Genomic DNA, 20,415 nt, shown 5'->3' with positions numbered 1-20,415 from the left:
GTGGGTCTCGGGGTGCTCAAGACCAGCATGCACGCCAACATGCTAGCACGAGTGAGGCACGGTCGCCTGGACGGGATACTGCTCCTTCTAACATAGTTAGGAGTCCGAGCACATCCCGCTCCTCGCACCGATCGCCACTGCCGCCCACCACTCCAGCGGAAGCTTTGGCGTGAGCTCAACTGCTCCTGGATTACCCTCCTGCGGAAGACAAGATCGACCAATGGAGGGCCACCATTCAGAGTCTCATCGGCTTCGCCAACAGTGACACTCCGCGGCAACTGAGCACATCGTTGCCGTGGCAGGGTTGCCAGGCGCGAGCCGACAGCGACAAAACTGGTGATGGTGCAACTACCAAGCACTCCCCACCCCGAAGGCCAAGATCGTCGGCTCGCCGGATCCACCTCGACAGCGACTCCACCGCATCGTCGGATCCACGAGCTCGTCGCGATCAGCGCCAAGTTCTTCACGATAGACAACAAGAAGACGCTCGAACTCGCATCGAGCGCCGAAGAGAAGCGCGACGACAATCCGACAAGCGCGCTGGGCCCTCTGTTGACATGCATGCGCTCGGAGAACCAGGTGACTTGCCGTACGCGGTAGGTTGCCTTGCGTTCACTCGTGAGCTGCGGCAGGTCGAGTGGCCCAGCACGAAGAATTTCAAGCCAGATGTACCGGAGAAGTACGACGGCAAGACGCACCCGTCAGAGTTCCTCAGCATCTACACCATTGCGGTGCAAGCTGCTGGGGGGCGAGACGACAAGATCCTTGCCAACTACTTCCCGCTGGTGCTCAAGCCCAATGTCAGATCCTGGCTCATGCACTTGCCGGACAACTCCATATCCTCCTGGGCTGATTTGTGCCATCAGTTTGTCGGCGCCTTTACAGGCGGCCACAAGCCTCATGGCCAAGAAAGCGACCTTCATCTGCTCGCCCAGAAGGAAGGAGAGCCCTTGCGCAAGTACATTCAGAGATTCAGCCGCGTACAGCATAACATCCCAGATGTCCACCCTACCGCGGTGATCGGCGCGTTCCATCAGAACATGCGGAACCGCAGGATGCGGGAGGAGATGGCGATGTGCAAGATCAGAGACGTCAGTGAGCTATATGCCCTGGCCGACAAGTGTGCACGTGCTGAGGAAGGAAGGAGACTCCCCGGAGAGGACACAGGAGCAGGAGGATCTGACAGTGAGGATACTGCCCCGGCAAGGAAAAACCGGCGGCGGAATAACAGAAAGAAGAAAGCCAAAGAGGTGCTAGTTGTCGAGCAGTCTGGCAATGGAGGTGGCGGCAAGAAAGCCAAAGCTGGTGGCTCCGACAAGGAGATTGCCGCAGAGGCTGTGGCGGTCACCGACAGGCAGGACGGCACCAACAAGCAGTACTGCAAGATCCACCGCACCAAGGGCCATGATCTCCAGAGCTGCAAGAAAGTTGAGCAGCTTGTCGAGTAGTAGAAGGCTGAATACGAGCAGCGCGACAAGGAGAAGGCCTAGGAAGGTGCTGGAGGATCCGACAAGAAACGTCCCGGCCGAGGAGGACACCGCGGCAAGGCTAAGCAGCGGCAAGGAGATAGACCTCCACGCGGTCGCGACAAGGATGAAGATGACGACGACGACGAAGACATCAATGATGACGAGACCGATGAGCAGGAGTTCCAGAAAGCCACGGAGGTTCTGTGCGTTGACGGCGGTGCTTCTCTGCATACTTCACACCGCCAGCTCAAACAATGGGTGCGGGAAGTCAATGCGGCAGAACCACCCGTCGAGTCACGCAGGCCTCTGAAATGGTCCAGCACGCGTATCATCTTTGATGTTGAGGACCACCTTGATCGCATAACTGCGGTCGGGTGCTTGCCGATGTTGGTTTCACCAACTATCCGCAACCTCAAGGTCACTAAGATGCTAGTTGACGGCGGGGCCGGCTTGAACCTTATCTCCTCCGAGGTGCTCCAGAAACTCCAGATCTCTGACAACGAGCTCGAAGAGACCGGCACATTTCAAGGAATCAATCCGGGAAGGAGCAAGCCGAAGGGAAAGATCACGTTGCCGGTGACATTTGGCAGTGAGCTGAACTTCAGGACTGAGAGGGTCACTTTTGACGTTGCTGACTTCCCACTGCCTTACAATGGGATACTCGGCCGTCCAGCACTTGCCAAATTCATGGCAGCCGCTCACTATGCATACAACGTACTGAAGAGGCCAGGCCCGATAAGCGTCATCTCTGTCCCTGGCGATAAGAAGGATGCTCTTATCTGCGCTGACAAGATCTACCGGGAGGCAACGGCCGCAACAGATTGCAAGTCACTTGCCGCTGAAGCTCCCGGGGGGAAGAAGAAGACCAAGTCCGGCAAGAGTTCTGATGCCCACTCCGGCAAGCGCACCTCTTCGGAGTGCTGCGCTACCGTCGAGGACGCACCATCGAGCTCCACCGGCAAGTGTAAGAAGGCAATGGCAGCTCCGCCAGAGACTAAGAAGGTGTTCGCCAAGGAGGACGGCACTGGTGGTACCTTCACCATCAGTGCCACGCTCGACCCTAAATAGGAAAGCGTGCTCGTTGCTTTCCTGCGGGCGAACGTCGACGTGTTTGCGTGGCAACCGTCTGACATCCCCGGTGTTCCCAGGAAAGTAATCGAGCACCATCTTGCCGTCTGTCCTCATGCGCGGCCCGTCAAGCAGAAAGTCAGGAAACAAGTGGTGGAGCGCCAAGAATTCATTGCAGAAGAAATCAAGAAGTTGGAAGCAGCAGGCCTTGTCAGAGGAGTGCTCCATCCTACGTGGTTGGCCAATCCTGTTGTCGTACGCAAGGCCAACGGGAAATGGAGGCTTTGTATCGATTTTACCGATGTCAATAAAGCTTGTCCCAAAGACCCATTTCCCTTGCCGCGCATCGACCAGATTGTGGACTCCACAGCCGGATGTGACTTGCTTTCATTTCTTGATGCATACTGAGGATACCATCAGATCTTCATGGCAGAAGAGGGTGAGGAGAAGACCGCATTCATCACCCCGTGTGGCACGTACTGTTTCGTACGGATGCCTTTCGGTTTAAAGAATGCTGGTTCAACATTTGCGAGGGTTGTCCATCACGCTTTTGAGCCGCAAATGCACAGAAATGTGGAAGCCTACATGGATGACATAGTGGTCAAGAGCAAGGACATAGCGACCCTGATCCAAGATTTAGACGAAACATTTGCAAATCTGCGCAAGATCAACCTCAGACTGAACCCCGAGAAGTGCGTGTTTGGAGTCCCCTCCGGCAAGCTTCTCGGGTTCTTTGTGTCTCAGCGGGGAATTGAAGCCAATCCCGACAAGATCAAGGCCATTGAGCAGATTGAAGCACCAAAGCGCGTCAAGGATGTACGAAGACTAGCCGGTTGCGTGGCTGCTCTCAGCAGGTTTATCTCTAGATCTGCCGAGCGTGCCCTGCCGTTTTTCAAAATATTGAAAAAGGCAGGTCCAATGAAATGGACTCCGGAAGCGGAGGCTGCGCTGCAGGACTTGAAGAGATACCTGTCCTCCACTCCAACACTTGTCGCACCTAGGCCACAAGAGAAGTTGCTGCTGTATATAGCGGCAACCAATCAAGTGGTTAGTGCTGCGTTAGTGGCGGAGAGGGAGGCAGATGATGAGCCAGCAACCACGGCAGATGCATCCAGCGACAAGCAGGGGGCTTCACCGGCAAACTCTGATCCGGCAAGCTCTGGTCCCGACAAAGATGGATCTGCGCAGAGGCATAAGGAGATGCAGAAGAGAATGGTGCAGCGCCCAGTTTACTTTGTCAGTTCCCTTTTGCAGGGGGCTAGGACAAGGTACTCCGGTGTGCAGAAGTTGCTTTTCGGCCTTCTCATGGCCTCGAGAAAGCTGCGCCATTACTTCCAAGCACATGAGATCACAGTTGTCACTCGCTTTCCGTTGAAGAGGATACTGCAAAATCCAGAAGCAACAGGCAGGATTGTCGAGTGGGCACTGGAACTGTCAAGCTTTGGCCTCAAGTTTGAAAGCACTTCAACTATCCAAAGCAGAGCATTGGCAGAGTCATAGAAGAGTGGACGCCAACACCATATGAAGAAATTCCAGAAACGAGCATCCCGTCAAGGAAGCAAACAAAGAGTGGCTGATGTACTTTGATGGTGCTTTCTCGCTGCAAGGCGCCGGTGCAGGCGTGCTACTTGTCGCACCCACCGGAGAGCACCTCAAGTACGTAGTCCATATGCACTTTCCCAAGGAGCAAGCAACGAACAATACTGCAGAGTATGAAGGATTGCTTGCCGGTCTAAGGATCGCAGAAGAACTTGGGATCAAGAAACTCATTGTCAGGGGAGACTCACAACTTGTCGTCCGCCAAGTGAACAAGAATTATCAGAGTCCGTTGATGGAGGCTTATGTTGATGAAGTGAGAAAGCTAGAAGAGCACTTTGACGGCCTACAGATGGAACATGTTCCAAGAGCTCAGAATGACATTGCTGATGGCCTGTCAAAGTGCGCCGCACTTAAGTTACCTATGGAACCAGGGATCTTTGTGGTCAAGCTGGCTCAACCATCCGTGACCCCATCAACTGGACAGAGCAAGAAGTGAAAGTTGATTTCTGGAGACTACTTTCCGGCAGAGCTCCCCGAAGCCGCCGCCAAGAAGGTCCCCAAGATCAACGCCAAGGATGCTGAGGAGCAGTCTGCTCCGGCGAGCCCTAGGGTTCGTACCGTCGAAGCAGACACTCCCGAAAAGTTTTGCTCCGGCAAGCTTGCCGGGGAACATCAAGCTCCGGCTGAGCCGCAGGTTCTCGCCATAGAAGCGGATGTTCCCGTAGCAGCAGATGTGCCTTTAGTCCTTGTTGTCGAGCCACAAGCTCCAGCATGGGCGCAGCAAATTGTTCGTTTCCTTCAGACAGGAGAACTTCCCGAAGAGCAAGAAGAAGCGGAAAAAGTAGCCCGACAGTCAAGTATGTACCAGTTTGTCGACAACATACTGTACAGAAGAAGACTCAACGGTGTGAAATTGAAGTGTATTTGCTGGGAAGACGGACAGAAGCTGTTGGCAGAGATACATGGAGGCATATGTGGTCACCACATTGGCGCGAGAGCACTTGCCGGCAAAGCGTTCCGGCAAGGTTTCTTTTGGCCGACAACCCTCCAGGATGCAACTGCACAACTAACCAAGTGTGATGCGTGCCAGTTCCATTCCAAGTAGATACACCAGCCAGCTCAAGCTCTCCAGACGATCCCTTTATCCTGGCCATTTTCGGTCTGGGGGCTCGATATCCTCGGCCCCTTTCCCCGAGCTGTCGGGGGCTTTGAGTACTTGTATGTTGCAATCGACAAGTTCACAAAGTGGCCGGAAGTGGAACCAGTGAGGAAGGTGACAGCACAGTCAGCAGTCAAGTTCTTCAGGTCGATTATTTGCCGTTTCGGGATCCCTAACAGGATCATTACCGACAACGGCACACAATTCACGAGCCGCACCTTCATGCAGTACGTCCAAGATCTTGGCGCCAAGGTCTGCTTCGCTTTTGTTGCTCATCCGAGAAGCAACGGTCAAGCTGAGAGGGCAAATGCTGAAGTGCTGCGTGGGCTCAAGACCAGGACTTTCGACAGGCTGCACAGGTGCGGAAAGAACTGGATCGAGGAGCTGCCGGTGGTTCTTTGGTCGATCAGGACGACGCCAAATCGAGCCACTGGCCAGATGCCTTTCGCTCTAGTCTATGGAGCAGAGGCAGTTCTCCCCACGGAACTCGTATACGGGTCACCTCGAGTGCTCGCTTATGATGAGCTTGAGCAAGAGCAGCTGCGACAAGATGACGTGCTGCTCCTTGAGGAGGACCGTCTTCAGGCTGCTGTACGAGCTGCTCGATACCAGCAAGCTTTGCGCCGCTACCATAGCCGCAAAGTTAATGCCAGAAGTTTCGAGGAAGGCGACCTTGTTCTTCGGCGCATTCAGTCCGCCAAGAATTCCAACAAGTTGACGCCGAAGTGGGAAGGCCCTTACCGGGTGAAACGAGTCACTAGGCCTGGCGTTGTCCGCCTTGAGACCGAAGATGGCATTCCGGTGAGCAACTCCTGGAACATTGAGCATCTTCGTAAGTTTTACCTGTAGGGCGCTGTTGCCGGAACCTGTTCCGGCAACCACCTTTTGTACAAGTCTTGCCGATGTTGCATGTAATCCTTTGTACAAAGCCGGGCGCAGACCCCGTGCATAAGTAAATCTCATGTGCTCCGCGCATCTTGTCGATTTCATGCATTACATTCTTTCTTGCATACATTATCTGGCACTTTGTGCGGCACCTACCCCCGGCAAGCAATAACGAGCCGAAAGGCCCCATATCTTTATTTTCTCTTCTTTCTTTTTTCTCAAACAAAGGAAAGAAAGGTTCCCTCGCACACAAGTTTGCCGGGGGGGAAGGAGAAGGTAATGGTGCGGACCAGGCGTCGTTTAAGGAAGGTTCGCCTTGCCGGGATGCAAACGAGAGAAAAGCTAAGTTGCCAAAGTCTGAGCAATTAGTTATAATTTTTAAGTTATCTTCCTCGAACGACTGTGCTTTGTATGGAAAACCTGTGCGCGGAGGAACCAACTCGTAGCTAGTTGCGCCCTTTCTTTGTTTCGAGTCTGCTCAACAACTTAAGTGTGCTGCAACTAGTCGCGACAAGGTTTCTTGTCGGAGCGGCACCGCCAGCAGGCTGCTGACGTCCCGCACTCAGCGCTCGCGGCTCGGGTGCCTGCGCCGACAAGTTCCCTAAAAGCGTAGGGTAAAAACATACAAAGCAAAGAATCTAGTAAAGGAAATAACATAGCGATCATTATCCAAAATAAAGTTATATTACGAGATAACTTGTCGCAGCTCTAACACATTATTCCCATGACATGACCAGCAGGGACAAGGAAAAAGATAAAATGGGCGGCCTAGTCTGTGCGACTGCCCTCAACCCTCTTGATTTCGCTCACCTTGTCCATAATGGGTGCGACAAGGGCCTTGAGCGCTTCCAGATCTCGTCGGGCGGCAAAGACCTGAGGACGTTGGTGAGGTTGAGGCCTGGGTTACGGAAGGCCACCTTCACCAGCACCTTCTGAAGAACTCCCGCGCAAATCTTGCGCGACTCGTCGGCCAGCTGCTTTGGGATCTTCTCCCAAAGCCGCTGGAGGGCCGTCGCCATGCCCTTGAAGAACAAGCTGAGCTTGGCGCTGGGTTGGAGATGCTCGTCGGAAGAAGACCCGAAGTCCTCCATCCCCAGCTGCGCCAGCTCCCCATCAATGACTGCGGCGATATTCACCAGACCCTCGGTCCAGTGCTCCACAGTCTCCCTAAATGAGTTCTGGGTGACGGCAATGCTCGCCAGCAGCGCCTCGTCGGCCTTGATCTTCTCCGACAAGGTCACCTCTCGCTCCTTGGCGCCGTCCAGCGTCTGAGTCAGCGTAGCCAGCTTCAACTCGAGATCCGCGTTGGAGTCCTTGGCGGCGCTGAGCTCCTTGCTCCTCTCTGCGAGAAGACCTTGCAGCTCACCGTGGGCGGCAGCATCCTTCTCGCGCTCGCGCTTGAGCGCGGCAAGCTCCTCGCCGCTCATCCTGAGGTTGGCCTCCAGCTGCGCCACTTTCGCCTCCAGCTCTTTCTTGGCAGCCTCGGCAGCCGCGGCAGCATCCCTTGCTTCTTTGAGAGCCCCGCCAATCGCTAGCTCCCGCGCGGCGAGCTCCTCCTCGTGCCTGTCAAGGTTCACCTTGCGCTGCGCCAACTCTCCTTCCTGCGCAAATAGGCTTTCAGCGACAAGCTGTTGCTTCTCTTTGGCTTCAGCCTTCTCGAGGAGGAAAGCTTTCCGCTCCTCGAGAAGTTGCTCCCGCTCCTCCACCAGGGACAGGAGAGCCTCCTGCCTGAGACCCCGGAGCTCCTCCGGGCGCTTCTCAATGTCGACTCCCGCCTTCGCGACAAGCGCTTCTCAGGAGGCCAACTTGGCTGGTCGGGCGCGGTATAGCGACGTCAGCTTCCGCAGCAGCCGCTCCTCTTCAGGCTCATCGCTGCTGCTTGGCGCGTCAACCAGCGTCAATCCGGCGGAAGCGAGCACCTCTCCGTCAAAGGTTTCTCCTTCGACCGGCGCCCTGGAGCTCGAAACCAGGGGAGCTTGATGAAGACGCCATCGCCGGCCTTCAAGTAGGCGCCGGGCTGGGGCTCTTCGGAGCCCGACGCTGCGGCAGCGGTGCAGGGATCGGCGGTCGGTGCAGCGCCTGGCGGTCCTGGGGCCTCAGGGCCGTCAGTACGATCGCCGGATCCCTCGCCGGCTTCTGCAGCGGCAGCCTTGGTGGCCTCTTCACCGGCGGGTTCATCAGCGCCGGCCTCTCCTTCAGCGGCTTCGGTTTCCATCGGCTCAGTGGCGGATGGATCTGAAGAACGAAGAAGGGAGAGAAGTCAAGCAAATATGCAAAAAGAAAGTCAGAAGAAGAAAAACCCAAGGGCAAGTTTTTAGGCAAGTGGATTACCTGTGCTAGGGTCTGCAGTCGCGGTCTCAACCACCGGAGGATCACTGGTGTCGTCCCTTGCCGGAGAACTGGCCCTTGCCGGAGAGTTCTCCCTTGCTGGAGAGCGCTCCCTTGCCGGGGACTCCTCCCTTGGCGGTGTAGTCGAAGCAGATGGCACTTCGGGGGCGGCTTCCGGGCCCTCCTGGTGAGGCTGCTCTACTCCTACACAAATCAAACAATCAAGGTATCAGCAAAAAAAGAGCAACCATGAGCGCCCGTCAGCAAGAAGTAAAACCATGTACTTACGCTGGGGGCTGCGCTGGGGGATGCTTTGGGGAGTAGTTGCCAGGTCCGTCAAGGTGGTCTCAGACGCACCCCCTGCTGACACGGTGGGATCATCTTCGATGACAATCACCGAGGCCTTGGCTCTCTTCGCCGCTCTCTGGGCCAGCGTCCTGAAAAGGAATGGATTCAGATTGAAGCAAGTCAGATACAGGATGAAAGCAACGAGATTGAAGAACTACGAGGACGGCAAGAAAGCTTACTCTTCTTCTTCATCATCGGAGCTGAGCGCGGAGAGATCGAAGTCCGGCTCCCCTCCGATGCGGCGAGGCGGGGGAGTAGGTTCCCTTGCCCGCTTGGCGGGGGCGGTGGCGGTGGACCGGGAAGGTCGCGCTCCAGTTGCCGCAACTGCGTCAGGCGCTCCCGCGGCAACGGTGCTTGCCGCGGTTGAGCGTGTCGCGCGGCTTGGCGGCTGTTGACCCGTCTGCCGCCCCGCTACGTCCCCGGCCCTGCGGAGACGCCTTCTTGGTGCAGCCGGGGGCTCCACTTGCGGCAAGCTGTGTGAAGGTTCGGGCTCTTCCTCGCCGGGCTCGCTCGGCTCAGCTTCGGGGCCGGCAAGATTTTCCTCGCCGGCAAATTCCTCGCACTCGGCGAGGCTTGCCGCCTCTGCTACCTCTGCCTCCTCCTCGGTGAACCCGAACTCGCCCGCGGCAGCTGCTGCCGCAGCCTCTTCCGTCCTAGTGGCGATGCGCTGCAGCTCCGCGTTGGTAGTGTCACGGGTGAGGCTCTTCTGCTCGTCAGCGCGGATCGGCACTTCCTCCAGGCTGTCGAAGAACGCCCGCATGACGTCATCCGCAGGCTCTTGCCAAGTTGGGGCGATTCCGTGCGAATCGCACAACGGCATCATCGCGCGGATCCGGTCGAGTGAAGAATTGTTGCACAACGGAACAACGCTCCTCGGCAACAGGAATGGATGCTGAGGATCGCGTTGAACAGCTCCAGGAGCATCGCATCCAGCTCCAGGACGGTGAAATTGAAGTTGAGGCCCGGGCGCAGCCTCATGATGTCCGCCGAGTTCTTGAACTCCCAGGCGGGTCTCCCTCTCTCCTGCAGGGGGGCGATGCGGCGACGAAGGAAATCTGCGCCGACAGCGCCTACAGTGAGCCCGGCAAGCCTGAGGCAAAGAATTCGGGTGACTGCGATCTTCAGCCTGTCGTCTTCCGGGGCCACGTTGCTCCAATCGTTGCCGCGTACTATTGGGGCTTGATGCACGGCAGTGAATGGCTGCGGGTTCTCCTCGACGATCCAGCACCACTCCTCTCTCCACTCCTCCCATTTGCTGCGAAGCTCTCCCTCCAGATAAGCCTCTTTTTTGCCGACTCTCGAGATCCAGGCGATTCCTCTGGCAAGGAGCTCTCCTCTCTCGACTCGGGGCATAAAGAAATGGCGGAAGAGGGCTACATTTGGGTGGACTCCGACAAAATTTTCGCACAGATGTGCGAAAACTGCCATGGTCGGAACGACGTTGGGGGTGAAATCAAGGAGGCGGAGCCCGTAGGTGTTCATAATGTCGCAGAAGAATTCCGAGAAGGGCGGGCAGAGCCCGCAATAGAAGAATATCGCGAAGAAAGGGTACCCGTTTGGAGCCAGCTCCGAAGCAGTGGCCGGGAGTACCCTCGTGCGCGGATGCGCTCGCTTCTCCGTCGACTAGAAGAGGTAGTAGTACTCCCTCAGCTCTTTGGCGCCGAGCTGAGGGGGGAAGATGGCCCGCTCCTTCCGCAGCGCCGCGAGCCGCTGCGCCTCGGCCGACTTCACGCCCTTCCCCTTGTCGGCTTTCGGAGCCATGGCGGGGGTGGCGGGGGAGATCGACGGCGTTGGTGGTGCTGGTGGCGACAGGGGGTGGAGCGCTGCTCTCTTTCTGCGTCGAGAAGAAGGGGGGAGCGGCGGAGATTTTTGGAGTTGGAGCAACAAACGGCGAGATGGGCGAACTGCCCCGGTTTCCCCTGCTTATAAAGAGGGAGGGGCGGACGTTTCGCCCTTCCGAATAAAGAAACCACCCACGATCTCTCCCACGATGCCGCATTCAACGCATGCCGTTGGGGGAGGGCGCGGTGGATACGGAGTGAGATTCGGCTTTACCCGGGCCGCGCATGCCCGTGCCCTGTTTTGGGCCTGGCCCAACAGCGCTCGGCACCATGTGTGGCCCAGGCCCGGGGGCTCCTGTCGGTGTACTAGAGTAGGGGTACCCTAGTACCCCGAACTTGTGCACGGGCAGCTGCAGCGCCCCGCGGCAAGGGCTTGCCCGGTGACCGCCAAGATACTCCGTGGCTCCTTTGGAGCCACTCAAGAACAAAGTACTCAAGTAAAGAAGACAAGGCCCCGGCAAGAGGAGCTTGCCGGGAAGGCCAACCGAGGCATCTCAAGGAACTTGCCGCGACGCACCACGCGTCCCGGCAAGGCCCGGTGAGCGACAAGCTTCCGGGCGTGACAAGACCACGACCGCGGCAAGACGCTTTCCGCGGCAAGCGGCCACTCTGTGACCACGCTCCAGCGCATCCACCAACGTGTCACCCTGGGGGCCTTTCCAGGCACGCGTGGCGGAAGGCTCTGCAGCCAGCGGTAAGCAGTGGCATGCGATGCTGACAAGATCGCCATCGTGGCAGGCGGTGGCGCCCCTGACGGTCCTTTTCTACACTGTTTGGGCGACACAGACGGGCATTTAATGCCCTTGTCCCCTGCCGTCAGGGTTAGGTAGAGAGCACTGTGCAGGTAGCTGTACCAACCACCTCTCTTTTTATGTTTTTACCCTTCTCTGCATTGCCACCTGTCGGTGACCCCTTGAGCATATAAAAGGAGGCCCATGCGCAACGTAGAGGTGGTTCGAATCATTTCGAAGCCAGAAAAACACCTAGCTCTCTAGAGCAAGAACACAATACAATCAAACAAGCAGCAGTAGGAGTATTATCTCTCCGGAGAGCTCCGAAGCTGGGTAAACTGCTCGTGTGTTTCGCCTCGATCTGCTCTTCGTGCGACCTCCACCCCACGCCGAACCAAAAGGGGCCCGGTCTGCCGGTCCCATAGGTGTTCATGGATCAGTTTCCCCGACAACGGTGCATAACTATGTATAACAATTGATGGGCAACATAAATGTACTCATTACTGGAGATAGAAACCCCCAATAGTGTTGTTGTGCCTAATAATGTTCAATATGATTCCGGTTGTATCTCTATGGACGTTTTCTCATTCTTCCAAAGCTCCACTAAAAATCAAATAATCAGTGCTAAAGGCCATGTGAAACAAAGTGCAAAAAAATATTATTTGCCATGAAATTCAGATTCTTTTATTTTTCATTTGTGAAAAGAATGTTTTGAGAAAAAAAGGCGTACAGATACATCTGAAAAGGTTGCTAGTTGAAAAATGCATGATGTTCTATGTCGAGGAACAACATAGGCAGAAAGGCTAGGCAAAAAACGCAGCCCATGGCTTCTGAAAATGGCTATGAAGTCAGCAGTGTGAGGTGAACCTTCGAAGTATAGAAAAATAAAGGCTAATTCTAACATTGTTCGGATCCATAAAGCATAATATAAAATAAGAGGAAAATAATAGTGCTTTTTTCTCAATATTTTCGACATCTCATTATGAAAAGAAAAACAAACAGAATGAATTCTCTAGCTATTGAGGTAGCTGCTATTTTACCTAGTTGTCATAACCCAAAAAATTGCAATATCCTATAGTGGCCACGTTATTGCCTAAATATTGCTAATCTTTCAAAATATTTGTTCTGAGAAAAATTACCAACCCAAAGAAATCAAGAGCTCTACTCTGCCATATAGACATATCAGTGGGTAACAGCAAAATTTGATGGGTCTAATACATATGTCAGAGGTCCTAGTAGTACTAAATGTGTATCTTATGTAGATTGGGTATGATTTCCTGTAGCATAACTTCTGTTTCAGTGTCAATGTCAATAAGAAATTCTGAAATACAGACGTTCAAAAAATTAGAGCCTTCTCAAGTACTTTTTTGTTCCCATAACAAACTAATAACGAACTGGAGCAGCATGAATAGTAAATAAATTCTATTGTTGCAAGCATAGAGGTGCATATATAGCACGTATACCCTATCACACCTCGTTACTATTGATTGAATGTTTTATTCTCTGTTCGGAAATTTGTTCATGGAGATTGATATCATTACGAATCCATGTCTTCCACCTCCAACTTCTGTATAGTACAAAATATAGCATTTAACAACTGTAAGCTGATCAGAAGCAATCCAGTGGAGATAACCCTGCATCTCGAGTCATGATATCAACCTAATATAGAAGGCTATGTCCATTAGATAATCAAAGTACAGGGTAAAGAAAACTAATCAGAACGATATAAATAGAATAAGGTGAAAAGCCATCATGTCTCCTTTGGGGGAAATGTCAACAACATCTGCTTGGATAGGTGAATGGGTGATGACGGCAGCACTGGCGGGATGGCACTTCGTCTTGTCAGCTTGAGTTATAGGATCTTCATTTTCTTGTAACTTTGAATGAGTAATAAGTTGACACTGCCCATGAAAAAAGAAAACCAAATAAAGAAATTCGACCTTATTTTTTATGTGAAAAAGGGGAGTTCAAGATAGGGATACCTATGCTGCACGCTCCTGGTAGCCCTTGTAGGAGTAGAAAAATTGTCCTGATCCACATGTATAGCAGCCAAGTAAATAACATACCAGAACTTGGCAAAATTCCATGTTTGCTAGAAGAAATATGTAAATAACTAAGAGGATATTGGAGATAAATTAAAGCAAATACAAATAGAGAAATTATGTAGACATGTTTGAGAACAGCGGTCCTCCCATTAATATATCGCTAGTTTGCTGCATCCTGATGAAAGCAGCGTATATCTCTACCCCATTACTTGACATAGTATGCCTCGCCCCATGAACACCCTTGCTGGTCCATGTTTCATCCCTATATGCATGTCCTTACATCCATGGCTTCCACCAAATTAGATGTGTTCGTGGACTGCATCAGGGCCGGCGTCAGCGATCTGGGTCTGCTTCCAGCAGAGGTTTCGCTGCTGGAACTCAAGTTGTGAGGGAGAGAAAGATTGAAGATTCTGTGCAGAAAAGAATAGAATATGAGAAATTAGATGGATATATATGAGCCATTATCGTGTTAGGGAAAGAAAGCTGCAGCCTATAAGAGTTGAGAGATTGGATCGACATCAAGTGTTACCGTGCTAGCGAAGGAAAGCTACAGAAATTATCCATGGCTTCCACCAAAGTAGACACGTTGGTGGACTGGATCAGGGCTGGCCTCTGCGGTCTTGTCCTTCTTCCAGCAAAGGTTTCGCGGAGGGAACTCAAGTCGTGAGGGAGAAGAAGATGGAGGATTCTGCGCAGAAAAGTATAGAAGGCCATTATCGTGTTAGGGAAAGAAAACTATACATATGAGATGGGAGATTAGATGGAGATCAACTGCTACCGTGGTAAAGAAGGAAAGCTGCAGAAATTTTGGAAAGCTGAGCACTGGAGATGAGAGATTTGTGGAGATTACGTGACATCTCCTGTTTATTGTATCATGATTAAAGGAGAAGGAAATTGTGTGATGATATTTCTTGATTTATGACGCGAGATCTCTTTTTTTAGCATCATGACGTGAGATCTCTTTCTTTTCAAGATGATTCAAGTCTTGTTTTTTAGGAAAGCAAGTATCCTGAGATATATGTTTTTACGTGAGATGTTCTGTTTAATGTAACGTGATTAAAATAGAATGGAATTCTGTAATTATATTTTTTGTTGTAGGACGCGAGATCTACAATGCAGATTCAAGTTTACCATCGTGTCATATGTTTCTTGGGATGGAAGAAACGGTGGCTACAATTTTTACAGTGAGAAATGATTATTTATTATTTAATTCTTTTAGCCCATAATTCTATTGGCTGATCTGAACCGTAATAAATCGGTCCCACCAGATTAACGGTTCCTAATTTCTGATTAACGTGGTAATTTTTTGGGAGTCTGTAATTAGTATAGGTGTAGACTAGTTTATTTAGTGTTAGGATTATATATAAGATATTTTTAAATGTTTTTTTTTCATATTTTCAACTATTTAAATGCAATGACCATCGATAAGTGGCCTATGTTTTGTCGGAGTGTTGATTAATTTCTGTTCCGGCAAATTTCAGGTGCTCGATATGTCCTTTTTTGGCGAAGGTCATGCCAGATGTTTTGGGTTTTGCGGTCGAGTTATAATCTTTGGATTTTGAACATAGGAGATGTGTGATGATGATGGTATCCCGGAGTGCGGGTATTACTACGATGACCAGGGTGTGTGCGACAGGTTTCCTCACCTGCAAAATGATAGGTTTTTCACCATGAAGCTGGAAGAGACCTTCGTTGTTTGTATGGTACACAACGACAAGCATTTCATCATAATTAATATCATCACTTGTGCTTCTTTTGTTCAACGTGTAATTTGGATTTTTTTCAATTCGATTAGTACATCCCGTGCCATGCTAGACCATATGTATTGGAGAAGCTTGGTTTTGGTTTAGATGACTTTGAGAATGTGGAGACAAGGAGGGTTCACTTAAGAACTAAACATGGTTATGAGTTTCTTGTTAAGTTCTACAATGCGGTCGATCGCTCCCATTTTGGTTGCTCTAATTGGGAAGCTCTCTGCAAGGCATACGTATTTCAGGAGGGAATGCGAATGAGATTTGATATTCGTCCCGAAGATTATGATGATGATGATAATATCGGCATCTGGGTGGATGTGGATATGCCTCCAGTTTTACCTAGATGTGAGTTTGTCAAAATAATTTGTTAAGTTTAGTAATATATGTTGTTAATTTAAAAATATTTGGTGTTCGTCCGTACTAAACTTATTTATTTATAATTGTCATCTTATTTCTTCTCTTCAAGAAATATTCGGAAGGTAGTAGACAACACATACTATAGCTATGACTCCAAGCTTAATTGTGAGGAGAAAGGTTATCCTGTCTCATTCATAGAAGATGTTGAGGCCTTCAAAACCAGTCACTCTATCAGCCCAAATTATACTAGATACGTGCCACTAGTCCATAAATTGCTTGATGGTAACTTCATTTCCAAAAACTTGGTAAGATTTTGTTAATGATGGTAACTTCATTGCATACATTATTCTTAAGTAAACTACATTGCTAACTATATATGTTACTATTTCGTTTTTGAACAGAAGATCCCGAAGCAGGTTGTGCCTGACATGCTATTTACCGATGGTGATATGCATATGGTTAGCTTACGACCAACTCCTTCGAAGGCTTACCATACTGCATACTCGATTTCTTCAAATGATGGAAGGCTCAAAATCAATGAATGGAGCAAAGTGATGAATGCGCACACGCAAATAATTTGAGACAAAATGAATGTGCGCAAGCCACAAGTTGGAGATAGGTTTATGTCCATTCTCCATTATGGTGAAGGACCGGTTTATCTGTTTTATGATATTTTAGCTAGGAGAGAGGAGTAGGTCCTAAGTATTAAGAATAATTAGTTAGTGATGATTATATATGACTATAATGTCTTAGACTTGATGGTGATGCTGAGTAGGAGTAGTGATTATGAGTACTATGATGATGATGAGGAGGAGTTGTTATTATAACTAGTGACAAAGTTGTTATATGATGTCTCATCATGGACGAAAATGATGATTATGAGGAGTTATATGACAATGATATATTATGATGATAAGTTGTTAATGATATTATGATGATGATCATGATGATGATGATACGTTATTATGTCACTGGGTGAAAGAACCGCGGATTAGTTTCAAATGGATGGATCCAAAGTGACCATTGGTTACTTTGGATCCATGCACTTGAAACTAATCCAAGGTTCTTTCACCTAGTGATTTAATAACTCATTATGATGTAAAAACAATCTCTAAATTGCTACTGTATGAAATTTTTTATACAGGTGTATGAATACGACCTAAAATTTAAAAGAAATGGAATATAATAGTAGTAGTGATTGTTTTCGAAAGAGCTACTAGTAATTATCAGTAGCGATTGGCTCGGAAAGCGCTACTACTAAATAGATATAGCAGTAGCTATGTCCAGTAGGCGCTACTGCTAAGCTTTAGTTGTAGCGCCGTATTAGTAGTGCGCTTACCCACGCTACTGATAGGCCAAAAACCAGCACTACTGCTAGGATTTTCCCTAGTAGTGCCTGTCGGGATGACATAGCGCGGACTAGTCCAATGGAGGAGCTGGCCCAAGACCTCCTCGCCACCGGCAACCATTCATGTGGGTCGTGGGGGCCAGCAACGTGGTGCAGCTCCAGCACCGCCTGTGGACATGGCGACCGCGGTGAGTGACACACTCATCATCGCTGGACATGGTCGTTTTCAGTGTGCCTAGGGTGGTGTTAGCGTTGTGGCACGACCAGCAGATCAACACCCGGCTCGTCGAGGATGCACGGGGCGCCAAAGTGTGCGCATGCCGCGACGCATCCGCGGAGTGATGTAGTGCAGCCAACTGCATCCCAAGACCTGAGACCATGCTGGGTCGTCTTGCTTTTTCAATGACATGTGGGGATCGCATGTGAGCAAAGGGCATGTCGAACGTTGCCATAACCGCAACTGACTACCCTGGCACACCAAAACCCCTCGTCCCTCGTGCTGTCGCGCGGTGTGTTCCCAGCCGGCGCCAGCTGCCCGCATTCATGCCATCTGTCCGTATGCCGTCGTTAAGAGGTTGAGTGCCTAATGAACCAACTCTGGCGACTTAATGACACACCCGGACACTTTGCCTCACCGGAATGCACTACTTAAAGAGGCAACGCCCAGCTGACCTCCACACCATAGCGCATCGTCCTGCTACCTGGCACCACATCCGCCATGACCGCGAGCACGAACACTTTGCGGGAGAGCTTGTTGAGGGAGTCCCGGACTAGGGGGTGTCCGGATAGCCGAACTATCATCATCGGCCGGACTCCAAGACTATGAAGATACAAGATTGAAGACTTCGTCCCGTGTCCGGATGGGACTTTCCTTGGCGTGGAAGGCAAGCTTGGTGAAATGGATATGTAGATCTCCTACCATTGTAACCGACTCTGTGTAACCCTAGGCCTCTCCGGTGTCTATATAAACCAGATGGCTTTAGTCCATAGGACGAACAACAATCATACCATAGGCTAGCTTCTAGGGTTTAGCCTCCTTGATCTCGTGGTAGATCTACTCTTGTAACCCACATCATCAATATTAATCAAGCAGGACGTAGGGTTTTACCTCCATCAAGAGGTCCCGAACCTGGGTAAAAACATCGTGTCCCTCGTCTCCTGTTACCATCCGCCTAGACGCACAGTTCGGGACCCCCTACCCGAGATCCGTCGGTTTTGACACCGACATTGGTGCTTTCATTGAGAGTTCCTCTGTGTCGTCACCGATAGGCTCGATGGCTTCTTCAATCATCAACGACGATACAGTCCAGGGTGAGACCTTCCTCCCCGGACAGATCTTCGTATTCGGCGGCTTTGCACTGCGGGCCAATTCGCTTGGCCAGCTGGAGCTGATCGAAGGCTACGCCCCTGGCCGTCAGGTCAGGTTTGGAAGTTTGAACTTCACGGCTGACATCCGCGGGGACTTGATCCTCGATGGATTCGAGCCACAGCCGAGCATGCCGTACTGTCACTGAGGGAGTCCCGGATTAGGGGGTGTCCGGATAGCCGGACTACCATCATCGGCCAAAGTATCATCGGCCGGACTATCATCATCATCGACCGGACTCCAAGACTATGAAGATACAAGATTGAAGACTTCGTCCCGTGTCCGGATGGGACTTTCCTTGGCTTGGAAGGCAAGCTTGGCGATACGGATACGTAGATCTCCTACTATTGTAATCGACTCTATGTAACCCTAGCCCTCTCCGGTGTCTATATAAACCGGATGGCTCTAGTCCGTAGGACACAACAACAACAACCATTACAATCATACCATAGGATAGCTTCTAGGGTTTAGCCTCCTTCATCTCGTGGTAGATCCACTCTTGTAAACATCCACAATAGCAATATCAATCAAGCAGGACGTAGGGTTTTACCTCCATCAAGAGGGCCCGAACCTGGGTAAAACAACGTGTCCCTTGTCTCCTGTTACCATCCGCCTAGACGCACAGTTCGGGACCCCCTACCCGAGATCCGCCGGTTTTGACACCGACATTGGTGCTTTCATTGAGAGTTCCTCTGTGTCGTCACCGATAGGCTTGATGGCCTCTTGAATCGACAACGACGCAGTCCTGGGTGAGACTTTTCTCCCCGGACAGATCTTCGTATTCGGCGGCTTCGCACTGCGGGCCAACTCACTTGGCCATCTGGAGCAGATCGAAAGCTACGCCCCTGGCCGCCAGGTCGGGTTTGGAAGCCTAAACTTCACGGCCGATATCCGCGGGGACTTGATCTTCGATGGATCTGAGCCACAGCCGAGCGTGCCGCACTGTCACGATGGGCACGACCTAACTCTGCCGCCGGACAGCACCTTGGAGGCCGCACACGAATCCGCTCCGACCCATAGTCCGGAGCCGATCGCTCAGATCGAGGACGGATGGCTGGACACCGCCTCGGGAGCTGCAACTTCTACGGCGATGGAGCCGAACACTTACCTTGTCCCGCATAAAGCTCATGACTCCGAGGTGCCGGACTCTCTGCCGGACTCCGAACCTCCTGCGCCCCTGCCAGTCGAATCCGACTGGGCGCCGATCATGGAATTCACCGCTGCGGACATCTTTCAGCACTCACCCTTTGGCGATATCTTAAATTCACTGAAGCATTTCTCGCTATCCGGAGAGCCCTGGCCGAACTACGGCCAGGATGGTTGGGACGCGGACGACGAAGAAATTCAGAGCCCACCCACCACACACTTCGTAGCCACCGTCGACGATCTAACCGACGTACTCAACTACGACTCCGAAGACATCGACGGTATGGACGATGATGCCGGAGACTATCAAGAACCAGTGCCTACAGGACACTGAAGACCACCTCGTCATACGACATATATATGGTGGACACCCCAAAAGATGGGGACGGCAAAGAAGCAACGGAGGCCGATTCCTTAAAGAAACAGCCCAAGCGCTGACATCAGCGGCGCCGCTCTAAATCCCGCCACAGCAAGAATAGAGATTCCGGCACAGGAGATAATAACACACCAGAAAGTGCCGAAGACAACCCCCTCCAGCACGATCCAGCACAGGAGGAGGCAGAAGCAAGCCCTCACGAGAGGGCGGCAGACGAAGAGGTCGAGGATGATAATCACTTACCTCCCTCCGGAGACGAGGCAAGCCTCGACGATGACGAATTCGTCGTGCCTGAGGATCCCGTCGAACAAGAGTGTTTCAGACGCAGGCTAATGGCCACGGCAAACAGCCTAAAGAAAAAGCAGCAACAGATTCAAGCTGATCAAGACCTACTAGCCGACAGATGGACCGAGGTCCTCGCGGCCGAAGAGTATGAACTCGAACGCCCCTCCAAAAGTTACCCAAAACGCAAGTTGCTCCCCCGAATAGAGGAGGAAGCGTACAAACCCGCATCACCAGCGCACAATACGGCAGACCGACCACCTCGTGGCCGCGACAGAGAGGCATGCAAGCCCTCCACCAAAACCGTACCCCGGCACCGCTCAAAAAGCATGAAGCCACGGGGGAATGCGCCGGACTTGCGGGATATATTGGA

Source organism: Triticum aestivum, chromosome 6B (genome assembly GCF_018294505.1).
Source record: "Triticum aestivum cultivar Chinese Spring chromosome 6B, IWGSC CS RefSeq v2.1, whole genome shotgun sequence".
Lineage (NCBI taxonomy): Eukaryota > Viridiplantae > Streptophyta > Magnoliopsida > Poales > Poaceae > Triticum > Triticum aestivum.
The sequence above is the reverse complement of the archived record's forward strand: the minus strand, read 5'-3'. Positions refer to the sequence as shown.